Genomic DNA, 17,500 nt, shown 5'->3' on the forward strand with positions numbered 1-17,500 from the left:
AAAGAATTTTAAATGTTGCAAATGTCAACAAAGGTTGCAAATATAACATATAAGAGTGTTACATCCAGTTCTATCATTTGATACTAAATTTGCAGGTGTTCTGGCCTCTGCAAGGGACTGGCAGCTGTTGGTTGACCTTGAGCAGAAACTAAAGTTCCCCACCCACATAGTGACCACCAACTTGAGGCCAGACATTGTTCTCCTGTCCGAATCCACCAAGCAAGTGCTTCTGTTGGAGCTCACAGTCCCTTGGGAAGATCGCTTGGAAGAGGCCTTTGAAAGGAAGCTAACCAAGTACAATGGACTTGTCAGCAGTTGTCAGCAAGCTGGATGGAGAGCAAGGTGTCTCCCAATAGAGGTTGGAAGCAGGGGCTTTGCAGCATGATCGCTGTCCAGAGCCTTCAGTACGTTGGGCATCGTAGGACTGAGGAAGAGAAGAGCCATCCGCAACACCACAGAAGCGGCAGAGAAAGCCTCAAGATGGCTCAAGAGGGGAGAGCCATGGGGGCAGAACTAGCTAGTTAGCCATCTGGACACAAGCTGGGGTCTGATCAACCTCAGCTGGGTCACCTGGAAGAGGGTGTATGATGTTGAAAGACCCGAAACACCCGATGATTCCAGGAATCATCACTGAAGATGTGTCCAGAAGCATCAATAGATGTACTTGCACAGCATTTGACCAGTTTTACTTGGTATATCATCATCAAACTGAAACTGGCCTCATGGAGTTTACAGCCAGAACTTTAGAGGTAAATTTACAGTAGGGCTCCACGCTGCTTTGTTTTCTGTTCTGGATGTGATGAAGAAGTCATGATTTGGAGCTTTCGCAGACTCCAGAGGGTTAACATTTAATTATTACACAGTTAGATGAAACCAGTACGAATTCCCACCATGGGCAGCTGATGTGGTGCTTAATGGGTAGACGTTTTAACCATCAGCCATTTATAGGGCTTTTAGATAGAAGCAATAGAACCCTGGACAAACCTTTAAAGCTCACAAAACCACACCTCACCGAGTTTTTAAGAGGCACTTGTGTGGGAAACAAGACAGTGAGGGATATATAGCAGCAGGAGGGACAGATAAATGATGGAAGGAGCAGAGAGGAGGGGATGAGGAGGGGACTTCAAAAGAGCCATCCAGTTCCAATCTGGATGGGCTAAAAATCGGATTTTGGCTGGCAGTCTGAACGCGGCCTAAGAGGGAAAGACAGGGCGGGGCAACTGAGGGGAGAGCTGCCATGGTTGCTCTCATGACTCCATGACCCCATCCTTCACCGTGAGACAGAGGATCAAATGCCAGACCAATCAATCGTCCACCAAGCAGACATCTATAGCGCAAGCCATGATGGCATTTACCTCCCCAGGGTGCATATCAATAAAATAAAAAAAGATATCATACAAAATTGATTGTCCCCCAAACAGCCTACCCACCCCCACCACCATGCCAGACTCTCACCATCAGCATTGGCTTCTCGTTCGCAGCCTGTCCCTGTCTTCCTTTCCCTCATCTCTCTTGCTTCTCTGTCAGTTGCAATTCTTTCATTGTTCTTGATTGATGTACAACAGACACTGTTTGTAGAGATTCAAGGCACCACGCAGCAGCCACAAAGAAGCTTTGTAGTCTTTTTGACAATGTACTGATAGGGACAAGTCCAGCTGCAAAAAAGTGAGGGAACTGAGGGAAATGATCTTGCTGCATGGACAGATAATTTCACTTGACAAGATTTGTTAAATTAAGATGATTAAATCTAGAAATAAGTATGTTGGACACTTAAAATAAGAAATTAACTCTTAAAACAAGATGAATTAAAGCTGCAAGCAGCGATGAACTGGCCCGAGCAGAGTGTACTGACAATTATTTGTTTCTTACCAAGATAAAAAAAAACTTTTTAAGTTTTAAGTTTTTAATAATTTATCTAGATTTAGAAGTTTTTAATAATTTATCTAGATTTAGAAGTTTTTAATAATTTATCTAGATTTAGAAGTTTTTAATAACTTATCTTGTTTGAAGAGTTAATTTATTATTTAAAGCGTTCAACATGCTTATTTCTACATTTAATAATCTTAATTTAATAAATCTTGTCAAATGAAATTATCTGTCCATGCAGCACGATCATTTCCCTCAGATTTAGTGTTTTTATCTTGTTTTTAGACACACACTGTGCAGCTGCAACACTGACCAGCGACCCACAAGCACCCACACACACACTGATGGCGCGTTAATCTGACACTGAATTATCACAGAGTTTGACCCAAATGACCTTTTCAGACCCATTAAACCATTGATTTGCATGTTTACCACCAAGGTCTAGCCCAGCCGCTCCCCCCTGCCTAGCCTCCAATACCTCCTGCTGCACTGTGACAGCGGCACAATGGGAAGTGCGCCGCCAGAATGCCAAAGCCAAATACCAAAGCTTTTGTTTGTCCACGAGGGTGAAGTACAGCGGAGTTTATCAAGTCAAGAGGTCAAACCATCAATACACCTCATACAAACACACACAGATGTCACATACACTCGCCTCAAGGGCAAAAAGACAACTAGAGATTAACACGAGCTGTTCTGTTTGTTCTGTTTGTTCTGTCTGCCCATCTGGCTGAGCTGAAAGCTGTCAGGTCAGCCATTCTCCATCTACCAGCGATCAGTGTGTGGACAAGTGGACAACTTGGCTTCTATAAGACAAGGCTGTATCATTTGTATATCAATGTATTCACATGAACAGGTTGGTATACAGTGGCTTGCAAAAGTATTCATCCCCCTTGTATGTTTCTGTCACAGTCTGCCCCTCCTCTGCCTACTCCAGGCTCCAGCTTCCACCTGGTGGTGGCTCCGCCCCCCTAATCACACACCTGTGTCACCTCATTGACCCTCTAGCTGTATCCCAATGTCAAGGATCCTTCCTTGGTAGGATCCTTCCTTCAGAGTCGGGTCCTCCGGAGGCGAGGCCAGAGTCCTTCCTTTCACTGGTGTAACGCATAAATGGGACAGCCTTCGGAGTGTGCAGCTGTGCGTCATTGCGTAATTGGCCGTCCTGCTTAAATTCAGCGCCGCTCTCGGCCTCTAGTATCTGTTCTTATCAGTTTAATAAAAATAGATAAATGAAAAAGCCACAAAGTGGATTAAACCTGAATATTTAACTGATCCTGGCTGAATTTGGCCGCTACTTAGTTTCATAAAAGCAGCGGAGCATAATTCATCATGGAAATATATTCTGTGATTTTTTATTTTTTATTTTACAGTACAGTACAATAGCAGTTATTTATAAATAACAATAACGGATTGTTATTGGATAGGATGGCATTCTGGCATTTGTTTATGTATATGTTTTTGCTTGACTTTAAACACACGTTTTGTAAGTTATGTGACAACATTCAGTATAAACTGAAAATACTTATATATTTAAATGCATATTGCGCCGCCAGCGTCGCTGTTTCTACGCTCACCATTTTTAAATCTCCCGGTAGACTGGTGTGCGCAATGCTTTATGGATAATGGGAGCGCACGGAGGATACACACATGCATCCTTGGAATTTGGGCAAAAGAAGGACTCTGTCCTCCGGAGCATCCTCGACATTGGGACAGTCCTTCGGCGGATGTTGATGACGTGGCATCCTTCAAATCCAGCCGTTTGAGCATCCTTCCTTGACATTGGGACACAGCTTCTGTATTTAAACCCTTTGTGTCCCATTCCCCAGTCCCAGATTGTTAGTGTACCATGTGTCCTACTCTCCAGCGTTTTCCGGCTCGTAGCGAGATCACCAACGTTACGGTAACGGGGCTAATAGCGGTAGCATTACCGCTATTTTTGCAAAGATACAAGCTACTTTGCAAAGACACAAGTCAGTATACTGCCCTACAAAGTGTAACTGTAGTAACTGCACAAAAGGTAAAACTGAGAAAAACTGCTTTAAAGTTTTTTAACGTGTTTTAACTGGCAGCCAAATGGGTTATAGGTAGCTTAGTGATATGACACTTATTTCTACATGCTGTAAAAGTTCTAATAGTAATGTAGAAACAGAGTGCAGTAATTACAATGTTGTCTTCTTTCAGCTTTTATATTTTGTTTTCAGTGAATAAACATTCTCAAATTGATTTTGAGAATGTTTGAGAATTGAGTATTTAAAAGTGCTTACCAACTAAAGATTTGTGTATTTTAGACTTAAAAGTATATTAAGACTAAAATAAAACATTTCTTTATAATATTATCTCACTTTTTTACTTACTTTTTACTTTTCTACTAAACTAAGAATGTCTATTATTCTTGTCTTCACTATTCAACACAATGAACACAGTCAAAGCAGACCGTCTGCTTTGGTTTTGAGTTAGATTATATAATTATTTCTCTGAAATAAAGCAAAATTGAAATCTAAAACTTTGTCACAAGATAAAACAGACATCAAGGAGATCATTTTTAGTTATAACTCAATTTCGACCAAAAATCTAGTTTCTGCAGTTAGACTTTGTAGGGCAGAGTAGTCAAGACCAGAAATTATAGACTCAGGGTCAAATCCTGACCTGAACCAGTCGATCTTGCAAAGAAAAGCAGCTGGATAATGTGACCTGTGTTACTTTTAACATTATTTTTGTTTTGTCAACTGACAAATTTTCTTGCAATACCTGAATTCAAGTACTTACTATGAACCATCGTGAGAACAGCCTGCATTAATCATGCCTGAGCTTGCTCCCTTCAGTTTTTCCTTTCTCATTTCTCTCTTTGTCTCTGTTAAGTTAACACAACAATCACAGGAATGGCTGCCCTCGCTCTTGTGAAAACGGCAAAAAGGCTCTGTTCCAAATGACTTGATTCACCCGCACATCAATAATATTAACACTCCTCAACAAGCTTGAGCTAAGACTGAAAAACCGAGCTGTTAGCTGTAGTGACTCTGCAACATTTAAGAATTGCAATAAACTGTAAATCATGTGAGCTGCCCAGTGTTCTGTTTAAGATCCTACCAAGCCACCAGCTGTGTCTTTCCTTGTTCTTCTGTGTCTGTCTCTAAGCATCTCCCATGAATACAGCATAAATATTTTGGCAGGTGGTGTTTGGAGGATATTAGAGCACAAGCACTGAGCGCTCAGGGATATCGATTTAGCTTTAGCTGCCAAAAACCATGGCTCTACTGGCATCGATACATCGAGGAGAGGAGGTTGAATGAGGAATGACCTTGAGTCAGGAAACAATCTTGACAAATAAAGCTCCAGGAAGGAAATGAAGGGACACAAAACACTGAGGATGTCAGAGTGCAGAGACTCTGGGGTGACACTGTGGGCTACAGAAAGACAATGAGGGGGAAACACAGATTTTGAGTATTTGATATTTATAACAATCTCTTTTTCTTCTGATTACTATTGATTTAGTAGCAGCATTCCATTTGGGGAAGACACTTAAATGTCTGTTCAAATTCTGCTGGAATTATAGTTGAATTTAGAATTAAGTTTTAGGACGATGACAGAGAAGCCAGTGCGAACACCTCCCAAATCTCATCAGGGTATCAAGCAGAAAGGTGTTTACCTTGTTTAAGGTGAACACATAAATAACAACAACAGTCCATATGTCAATGTTCAGTGGAAACTCATAAGAAAAGTTTAGATTTATACAATTCTCTCAGTCCATAGCCCTTTTTTCATGTGCAATTTGCATATTAAAAAACCTTAGTGTCAAGGTAAAAAAATAAAAATAAAGGGAAAGTAATCGCTAAAATATTTAATGTTCAGCTGAGGGGGAAAATTTGGTATGTCTTCACTGAAGAGACGGAAAACATCAGATCTATGTGGAGGAAAAGCCGTATAAAAGTTTTTTGTTTTTGAACTCGGTTTATCGCTGTCATCTTTTACTGTCATTGGGATCATAATTTACAAAATGCACATTACAATGTATTGAAGAAGACTTGAAACTAGCAAATCAAGACCATTAATTGAGTAACCTGAGATACTTTTACTTGTGTACCTACAAAACAATCCCTTTATTGCAACTTCGCTGTAGGGCTGCATGCAGACAGACGCTGTGCAGCACCCTTATTTGAATGGGACCACACAGTCGCAAAGGGCTCTAGCAAAAAAAACAGTGTCACCCAGAAAAAAAAGATGTTTGCTCTAATTTTGCCAAAACAAAATGTAACATCATCTGACAGGGCACTGTGGCCAATAAAAACATGCAAGCACATATTCTCGGTAGTGCTGTAACTCTACTGTTTACCTCACAACTGTTGAGTAATAATAGAAAAAAGCAATAATAGATCAAATGATTGTTGCTGTGATAACTTTTCAGAGTTGTTAAAATTCTTCTTCATAGCACTGAAAAACCACTGAGTGGTGTCAGGTCAGCCTTCAGACGTAAAGGGGCTTACCTGGATTGTACTTTAGTTCAGTTTAGTTTATTGGTTTATTTAAAACAGGGACCATGGACAAGGTTCATTAATTACGTGGAGTAAAAAGATGGCTTGTAACAGATTATAGCTAAAAGCTAATTTCCATCTGCAGTCCATGGGCACGTAAGAAGAATAAACAAGAACAACATAAACAACAACATGCATGCACACACACACGCACGCACGCACGCACGCGCACACACACACACACACACACACAATCAATTATAAAAATAGACATGCAGAGAGTACAGAATAATGATTAGGGCTGACAAGACTGATTACTTAAAATCCATTTTTTCACTTCACGTGAGAAAGTATGGAAATCTGTAACACTTTTTAGATTACTGGGGAGAGTGTTCCATGCTTTAGTAGCTCTAAAAGAGAAAGCTGAGTGTGCAAATGCAGTACTCCGATTTGTGAGGCTACAATCTCCCCTAGTGATGATCTGGTGGCTCTACCTAGCAGGGTTGGACAAATTTTTTCAGAGCTGATGGAGCAGCATTGTGAATTATTTTATGTATTAGGCGCATGTCAGAATATATTATGAGGTGTTCGAGGCTAAGCATGTTATACTTGCCCAGTATGGCACAGTGGTGGTACTGATTTGATCTTTTGTCTAGTATTTTTAGAGCTTGTTTGTAAAGTGATCTAATGGATTTCAAGGCAGTCTTGTTAGCCTGGGACCAGCTTGACATACAGTAATGTAAGTGAGACGTAATCATAGCATTTACCTTTACATGTACATATTGTGTCACTGGTCCCTGAAGCAGCATGATCCCATGGACAAATCTTATTGAATTTGTTTTATACATGGACAGATCCCACAGTTCCGAAGCTAATATGAGATTAGTGCAGGCTAAATTAGCCAAATCCAGAGGGTGCCTTCCAAATTGATGGCCTTTTTAGTAAAAAAAAATTAAAAAATACAGTGGTTTCTATGCTGAGCTGTAGTGGAGGGATACTGTATGTCCAGAGGTAAAACTGTTTATCCACCTTATTCCTAACCCCCATAATTCCTTGCTTTCACTTGCTGGAACTGACATTTTCAATGGTAACATGGAACACAAATACAAACTAACCCCTTTTTGTCATAGAGCAATTGACAAATAAAACATGTCAATCTGGTCCAAACACCACCTGTTACACCTAAGCAGCAACCTTCAGTGAAGCCAATACGGAAGAGCCAAAAGCTGCAATTCCTCGAGTTTCCACTTGAGGCTGGCTCCAAAAGCAACACTGCAACAAAAGGTGTGTCTAAAAACAAGATAAAACACTAAATCTGAGGGAAATTATCTTGCTGCATGCTGCATCTTGCTGCATGATAATTTCACTTGACAAGATTTCTTGTCAAGTGAAATTATCTTTATCTTGTTTTAAGAGTCAATTTCTTATTTTAAGTGTTCAACATGCTTATTTCTAGATTTAATCATCTTAATTTAAGAAATCTTGCCAAGTGAAATTATCTGTCCATGCAGCAAGATCATTTCCCTCAGATTTAGTGTTTTTATCTTGTTTTTAGATACACCTTTTTTGCAGTAAAGTCAATCCTCAATATACCTATATTAAAATGCCCAAGTTTACAACAAACATGTTTACAAACTGGTTCAAAAATGGTTTTAGTCTCTATCGCTAATTCCCCATGACAAGAGTTTGGAGGAGACAGGCACAGATGGCAACTGTCGATTTAAGGGAGCCAAGCACACTGAGTTTAATTTTGGCTCTGGAAACAAATGGGTAATATCAAGTCTATGGTGATATCCTGCACAATACTACCATATTTTGTACAGTCTATGATTACACCTCAAATGGGATAGTGTGAGAGAGGACAACCTGAATAAATGCTATTTAGCAGATTTATTGACTTTGTTACCACAGATTATAGAAGGAATTCAACACACCACCTAAAAAAAACAATGATCAACATAACATAACATAAGTGCATGCAATATTAAGAATATTTTCATCACTTTACCTTACTATCAGGCAGCCTTTAATGATTTGGAACTCAAGCCATTATCTGTCTCTAGCTTTCTTCAAAGCTACCAAACCCATTTGACAAATCAGTCATTTTACCATGCAGAACACTGGAGTTGCGGGCCTCCAGCTGCCTCAATTTGGTAGTTTGTTTTGTTTGTTCGCTCTGGTAGTTCTAAACCCTTTGAAAACACCAAAGTTACACAATAACACACACCAACTACCAACTGGGACAGCTGTTGAATGTATCTCTTGTGTTCTGTGAGGAGAATTGCTGTTTTTGTCAAATAATCAGGTGCAACTATGGTTTAACCCTAACAAAAATCTAACAAAAGGTTTCTTAGTGGTTTACAGTACTATAAGATGTACTTTAAAACATACTTAATGTTTAACAATTTTTGACTCCAAGAATGGCCCTATTGTCAAAATGGCAGCCGCAAGGTCTTTAAAATGACCATTACGCCTTGTATTCCTCCTAGACCAGAAATGCTGGTGTCTTTTCGTCATGTCATATTCTAATTAGCATATTTGCATGGTGGACTTATCATAGATAAGTGATTACAAGTGTTATATACTTTAAATATTAAAGTTATATATTAAAGCAATTGGTTACAAGCATATTTCTGAGAAAAATAAGGATAGATTTAAAAAAAAACTGTGTGGTACTGTAAAATTAGTCAAAACAGGGCTGCCACGGGAAGGCTCAGTACCGTTAACTCCTTTTATTTTGTGTTTTATTTTTTTAAAAATATTTTTATAATATTTTTATGATGCATTTGGGGTTTTTTTGTCTTTTGTTTTTATAGATTTTTTAAATACTTTTCTTATTTATACATATCTTTGATTAAAGTGATTCTCACAATTCATAACTTGACATGGTCCACAAGCAGGCATGCATGGTGACTGCATATGATGGTCATATGCAGTCATACTGTCACCCTTTTTCCATGCCAAGCGGTAAACCAGGGACTCACTGTCAAGGACATAATGCTCGGTTGGTGGGATGGAATCAAGGACAGTTTTGTTAGATTTCTTGCTTGAGAACTCAGTGACTGCTTGCGCTAGTTGGGGCTTGTTGGCTTTACAGAAGATATCCTTGCCTTCGAACAGGGCTGCAGGAAATGAGCAGAGGTCAAAAGCTCATTACATCTTCCAGTTAAAATTGTTTTTGCCCAAAGATGCAAAGATGCTCTTATCGATTTAAGTGATGCCTGCCGCCTGGCATGCATACCCAATCCAATTCACACACTTTTGCATCACTATGCAAGCAAAATAAAAAGTGAAGACGCGACGCCACTTTTGCGTCTTCAGTTCACACAGTAATCATGTAAACATAGCCTAAAACTACAGCTGAGAAGCTGTTTCTAAAAGGAGTCTGGTGGCTTTGAAGAGAGCACAGATAGCTATCAAGACTTCAGTTCCCCATCAGGTAGGGCTGTCTGACATCCACATCGAGCGGTGAAAATATTATTAATACACTTAAAATGATCCTGATATTGCTTTATTTAGTGGGGCTTTTTTAGATGGCTTATGTACATTTTGCTGCTGTCCCTGTCCACAACAGTACAGTACTTAACTTTAACTTTGCTATTGTAACTCATACAACCCCACTTCCAAAAATCTGAACTATCTCTTGAAATAAATAAATAAATATAAAAAACAAAGCATTTGCTAAATCGAACACAAAATTGCTTTTGCTGTTTACAGTTAGTCAATGTGGCTAACCATGGTGGCTGACTAGCTTACTATTACTTCAGCTAATCATTTGTAGCGCTCCTGAGGTATAAGGTTCTGAAAACTCATAGAGAGGGAGGAACTGTTGGAAAAAGTCAAACCAATCCTTTAGTGTGAGACAGTGCCATAAAAGCTACAATTTATTTTCTTTAATAATTGCTGCCTTAGCATTGACCCCATGTTTAGATTCCTGGTGTATCGCAGCTAATCTTCCTATTTCAGAGGGTTTGTGGATAATGCATTCTTTTACCGGGGCAAGGGCAAATGGAGTCTAACTGATGTTTACATGCTCCAACAATAAATAACACCTGAAACAACAAGCACACACATGATCTTTCTCTTACTGGGTCATATGAAATTGCATCCGAGACCAATTAAAAACCACACGACACCATTTCCTCAGAAGCAACACTGTAGCCTCTCTGCTGCTGAAACTGTACGCTGAAGAATATTTTCTCTGAGCTATAAGGCATGAATCCACAAATCCTTGAACTTGTTTATTCATCTTGTGATTTCATACATGTGGAAATGAGGTGTGAAAGCACTGTGGCACTCCTACACGCCTACTTTTGGCTGGTTATCAGCACTGAACTGAAACCCTGTGAGCTAATCTTCACCAGTGGCAGACTCAGGCTGACTGAGGGGCAGGGGCCACAAACATAAAAAGGGCACCAGCTGCATAGAAAGTTTTCGAGAATGTGAGCCAACCTATATGGTACTGCATAGATTCTTCTTCATTTCAAGGGCACCCTAGAGGGCACTTCATCATGTTTAGAGGGCACCTTATCACATTTTCTCCAGTTAAAATGGCACTTCATCCCATTTTCTCCATTTAGGGGCACCTTAGGGGGCATTCTATCATGCTTTCTCCAGTGAATGGTAAATGGTAAATGGGGTGCACTTATATAGCGCTTTTATCCAAAGCGCTTTACACTACAAACTATGCTCATTCACCCATTCACACACACATTCATACTGGTGACCGAGGCTACCAGGGCACATTGGTGCCACCTGCCACCATTGGGAATTCATTCACACCGATGAACGCAGCATCGGGAGCCATTTTGGGGTTCAGTATCTTGCTCAAGGATACTTCGACATGTTTATTCATTTAAGGACACTTCATCATGTTTTCTCCACTAAAAGGGCACCGTAAAAGGCCTTTTGTCCTATTTCCTCCATTTGAGTGCATCACAGAATGCACTTCACCACGTTTTAGAAGGCACCTAATCACATTTTCCCCATTTAAGGGCACCCTAGAGCAGTGGGGGACCCACATTTTTACCATTGTAAAATTTTGCATTCAAGAGGGTACTTTTGTTTCATTTTTTTTTTCTTCAAACATTGGCAGCAGTGCCCCCATTGCAGCTCCCCTAAATCCACTAGTGACCTTCAGATTATTTCGGCCATGTTTTAGAATTTACACTGCTTCCTACCTCAACAAGACCATTACAACAGTCAGCACCTCACTTTCGCTTCCCTCGATTGGTTCATCGCTTCTTTCTCTGCTCTCTATTGCTTCTCTTCTTCCGTCACACACATACGCACACACACACACACACACACACACACATACACAAACTCACAATCCTCCATCCGCCTCTTTGTGTCTCTGTCTTTCTCTCTTTCATTCCACAGAGATGATTTATTTTGTTCCTCCCCTCTACTCCTCCAGTCCTCAGCGGCCCTCAGGGTCAGCACCGAGCTCCATCACTCTGTCTGGATTCTTAATCCCCACACTGGAGACGCCCGTGCCAATACAATAGAATAACAGATTAAAAAACACAACCCAAGCTCCGAGTATCTCCCCTTTCTCTCCCTCCGTCATTGCCTCCCTCTGTCCTCACAACAGATAAGTAGAAAAATAAACTTGCGGAAGCTAAGCCAGAGTTGAGAGGGGAGTCATCGAACCAGGGATGACAGAGAAGCTTCCAGCACGGTGGTTAATGAAGGTGATGCAGCAAAGCAAGGCCCTCTGCAGAGGCTCTCTGAGTTATAACACTGGAGCCTTGGGAGGTGACATGACTGCAGGCGGGAAGGTTTCCACTTGGCTGCAATTGTCTAAGGAAGATACATGGTTGACCCCAGACAAAAGTATAAGTAGTAGAACATAAAAATAATGAAACCTGTGGTTCAATTTTCACATAAGCAAAAATAATGGCTCTTTCACCTGTAGGTAGGTCATTGTCAGCTTTGGCTCCAAAGTGGATGGAGGGAGGGTGAGGTATGATGGTTAATGGAGGCAGGAAAATCCAAGGGATCTTAAAAGTAAGAACAATGAAAAAAAAACCTGGCAATAAAAAGTATAGACTCTGGAGGTCATAGTCACAAAAACCTCCCGACAGCATGCCTAGCCACTGATCCGAGACCAGTTCCGCTATGAACACACGCTGGTATTTGCATGGCTTCACAACCCAACCAGTGACCTTAAACCAGAATCTTTACCAAAGCGGTTGCAGTCCTTTCATTCTGATAGGAGACTCCTGTCCCTGTTGTGAGAGATGGGCAGAGGGAGGGGAGGGGAGGGGCAGCTACAACAGAGATAATGGCTGTGTCAGTTTCACACTGCTCTCCTCATAAAAGCTGAGCCAGGAGGAAGCTGAGAGCGAAGGGGAATGCAAGTGCACGGGTCTGTTCATGCACGTCTGCATACGCTTGACTGCACGTGTCTGCATTAGGTTGGGCTCCATATTGCCAATGTACAGTTTTTTGCATGATGTACTGACCTTGACACTTATAGAGCTTATTGTGACTCAAAAGTATAAAAGTAAATATCTTTACTGTCAATAAATGTCTGAAAGCAACAAAGACACACAGAAAGTTTGATTCAGCAAAAATAATTTATCCTTCAGTTTTTACAAAGAATTGACGTTAGTGTTTTAGCATTAGCAGAGAGTAGGATCCCATTGAAAAGACAGGCTATATTTTTTTATAAGATTCTTTTTTGGGGAATTTTTCATGCTATATTAGACAGTGACAGATAGAAAGGGGGAGACAGGGGGGAGGACATGTGGCGAAGGGACCTCAGGCCGGATTCGAACCAGGGTCTGCCGCAGCAAGGACTCAGCCTTAATGGTACATACTCTACCAGTGTGAGCCACCAGGATGTATATATTTAAAGTCTAATTTAAAACAGGAGTCCACACACAGTGCACGTTCATACTGCACAAGTGCTAGCTTAAATTTCAGTTCCCACAGATTAAAATGAACTAGTTTATCATCGATACAAATTTTTAATTAGGATGCCAAAAAATGAACTAGGTCACGTTCATCTAATTTCTTTTTGTTTTTATGCTTCAACTCGATGGTGGACGAAAAAACACTTTTCCCAGACATTAACTTTCATTGACAGGACACAAGATATTAATATTACTGAATAAAACGTGGCACCGCCAAGAATAATGCACCAATCCCACAATATAAATTAATATTCTGACCATTAGTTTTATTTATTTCAAAGTTCTTTCTTATAAACCATAAGAAGTCAGTTTCAAAGGGTGGAAAGGTAAAAAAAACAAAACATAATATCCATGAGCTTCGGCTGCTGTTGCTATGGAGAAGAGGCCAGTTGGAGCTGTAATCGACCCCTCTGAATTGGTTTAAGCGGCAGATTGTTTCATTAGTTTTCTGAACACTGTAATGTTAAGCTTCTAGTTAGAATTTTAAGCTAAGCTATGTGACTGGATGTTTCTGGCCAAAATGTACGTTGGGAGCATAGACTGTCTATAAATAATGGATGTAGTGACCGTGACGTCACCCATTGGTTTGTGGCCTGTTGGAAGCATCGAGTTCAGCGTTACACTCATCGCCATCTTGTTTCCGATACGGGCAGCAGACCATATCTGGACTGTGGAGGAGTGAGAGGGATCTGATCACTGACTACAGCCTCTCTACACCTCAACCTGACTGAGAGAAGTCACTGATAATTCATGTTAGCATTAACTGGAGCATTAACTGGGATGTTAGTTTTGGCAAAAAACCCAAAACAAAATGTTTGTTACTGACCTCAGAAAACTGAACAGCGACTCCTTGGAGTGTCTGCTAGTCCAACCAAACGCTGAACAAGAACTTTTACTGAACAAAACGTTCAAATAAACTGTCGTTAGTGAAAATACAGTGAAATGGTCAAAGTTATGAGACCAAACCGCTAAACGTCCTTTTTTCTATCTATATAACGTTATATATGACTTTATTTACATGTTGCCGTGGATACACATTGTTCTGCTCCCTATCAATCAAAGGTAACCACCCCGCAAATTATACAGTTCTTCTAAATGGGGCCATTATTTGAACTATTAACATGAAATTGTCTTGAAGATTTTTTACTAGTGATTGGGATCATGATGTCCTAAAAAAATTTTCTGAGGTAATAAATCAAGTGAGAAGTTTTCTCATTTTGCACTGAAATGAATGGACAGAATGTTTTTGCAGCCAAACTTCGCACCCCCTGCTGGAATTTTCGGTAGAATGCAGCTTAAGGTACTTCCTGGTTTCAAAGACAGCACAAAAGTCTCAGGAAAGCCACACGGATGGAAATGCCCAGGAACAGAGCAAACAAATGGGCAGCTAGAGCTGAGAAACACACCTGCAGGCACGGGAAAGTACAAGTCAGAAATAGGAACAAAACACACTGTGAAAATACTTATCATCAAGATTGTGAGCACTACCCAATGTCACAGAATTATCTGGCACTGAAGAGAAGCTATGTAGTCTGAGGTTGATGAGCTGATTGAGACCTGGTGTGACTAAGGCCGCATTCAGACTGCAGGCCAATCTGATTCATATCTGATTCCTACTCAAATCCGATTTTTAGGGGTGACTGTCCACACTGTTTTTAGCAAGTGTCCAAATCAGATATGGCTCTGTTCAGACTGGGCCACATTATCGACTGATCTGACAGGTTGCTGTAGTAACGGCATCAGAGCGTCTGACGTCATATAATTGCGACAGCGACAAGAACAACAACAACAAACATGATGGAGGCCGGTCACCTCAGTATATTGGCCTTATCACTGTCTATTAGAGATGCAGAACATCTCAGACGCACCAGGGGAGAAACCGGGCGGATGGACGCCCCGTTGGGCCGCATGAGTCGGGGGCGGCTGCCGGTGGACACCTTGTCTCCACGCTGCCCGCGATATGCGTAGAGTAACGTCACGGACAGTCAAAACCGATCTGAGTGTTTGGAGCGGTTCAGACTGAGACGCATCTGTCCAAATGCGATCTGAAACTACCTCCCAAAGGTGGTTTGGATCCGGTTTGCAAAAATCGGATTTCGTGTGATTTGTGACTGTTCAGACTTCAAAAGAGCCGTCCAGTTCCAATCTGGATGGGCTAAAAATCGGATTTTGGCTGGCAGTCTGAACGAGGCCTAATCAGCAGCCAGCCACGCCCTCCTGCCACGCATATGCCGTGCATGAAATGAGACAGAGAAAAGGGAGGGGAAAGACAGCAAACCACAATATACAAAACTGTAGTCTAAACAGCATTCAAACACATGTAAAAGGACTTTTAAATCTTGAATCAGGGGCACCAGAAATAGCTCCTCTCACCTTATAACTGTAAATGTGATGTTGTTAAAGAAGTTACAATACCATTACCTTCTCATCCTGAGCAGGAAGGTCTCTGAAATACTGGAAATAAGTTAAAATGTTGGTCTGTAATAAATCATACCTGTAATCAAACCCTGAACCTGAAAACAGAAGAAAGGTTTATGTTTTCAGAAAGACATCATACAATTTGTGACACATGGTTGTATAGCCATTGACAACATACAAGTTGGAAAAACTACTTGATAAACTACAACTCCAGAGGAAATAATCTTGTTAAAGATCTTAATGGAAGCACCCAACAACCCATTGACCACATAGGTAGTTTGTTTCAACCCCCTAATAAGACCCATGGGAGCGTTTCCTTGTGCCCCTACCGGTGGAGTACCTCATATCTAAGCGTAACGGTCACTGTTTTGAACACATGATTTGAACACATGATTTGACATTGATTAGGTTTAGGTAACATGCTACTTGGTTAAGTTTAGGAAAATATCATGGTTTGGGGAAAATATGTTTCTTATGTAACTATTTTAAGTTATGTTACATATGTGACGTGAGCAAACTATAAAGTATATTAAAGAAGTACTAATACCTTTGGGTTGGTGTGCCTGTATTTGACGACATGGTAAGGGGACTCAGCAACCAACAATCTTCATCCAGCATCACATACTGCACCTTTAACCTGCCTACTTTTGGTGTCAAAGAACAAAAACTGATTGTAACAAATACAGATTGAGTTTAGCACATGTTAAAAGCCAGCTTTAAAAAGCTGCCAGCTCATAAAAACGTTCACTTGTCTGGGTTTCCGTGAAGAGTTTTAGTATCCTGCTTTACTTTTCCACTAATAAAAGTTTGGTAACACTTTACACTAACCAACTAAGTGATGTTTATAGATGGTTTATAATCCAATTATTAACCATTTACAAAGTGCTATACATATTTAATCATTAAATGTTTTCAACCGATTTCTTAAAGGTTTATGAATCATTTCAAAATCATTAACATACTTAATATGGTGTTAGAAAATGTTAAAATGAGTGCAATTAAATTAAATTATAATCTAATTGTTTGTTAATGGTAAAGTAACCATAAACGTACATTAATATTCCATCTATTTGTCATTTATAAATGATGTAGTTAGTTAAACATTAATAAATTATGTATTTACCTTTCTAAATGGTCTATATACGGTTTATAAATGATGATTAAACATTAATAAACTGTCTGTTTACTATTTATAAATGAAGGTTATTATAAAGTGTTACCAAAAGTTTCTGTCTGACTGTGTGGGCTTTTTCTTTTAGACGTATTGGTGTCCTTCAAATCACCATCACCCATCCTCCCCCTCCTTCTCTGTGTCACCCCCTAAGGCCCTCTGGCCCTAAACAAAGTCTCAGGGCCCTGACAATGGGACACCCCTCTCCCATGGCTTCACGACAGCCAGCACTCACACTGTTGACTCATTGTGACTCGCTGGACTCTGACAGCATAGCCAGCTCTCACAATGTGTTTATTGGACACGCCTGCTTGTGATGCCTCACCCCCAGAGTCCCCTGGGCCCCTGAGCTCCGTCTGCGTGGTGCCGAATGCAGGTGGGAGTCCCGGCTGGACAGTGAGGTCATCTGTGTGGGGGTGATGGGATGCAGGGGGGGATACATTGTCTATATTTGGACATTAACGGAGAAAGGAGAGTCTCTCTGAGGAGCAAAGAGGATTAGGATGAGAGGAGTGTTAAGAGAGGGAGCGGTGAGGAAAGGTAAACACAGAACAAGAGGGGAGGCTCATTCAGGTTCCAGGGGGAGGTGAAGTAAAATATTACCTCTGTTCTATCCCCACTAAATTCATCACTCTTGTCTAATTAAAGGAAGT

The sequence above is a fragment of the Centropristis striata genome, chromosome 10 (genome assembly GCF_030273125.1).
Source record: "Centropristis striata isolate RG_2023a ecotype Rhode Island chromosome 10, C.striata_1.0, whole genome shotgun sequence".
NCBI classification, from domain to species: Eukaryota; Metazoa; Chordata; class Actinopteri; order Perciformes; family Serranidae; genus Centropristis; species Centropristis striata.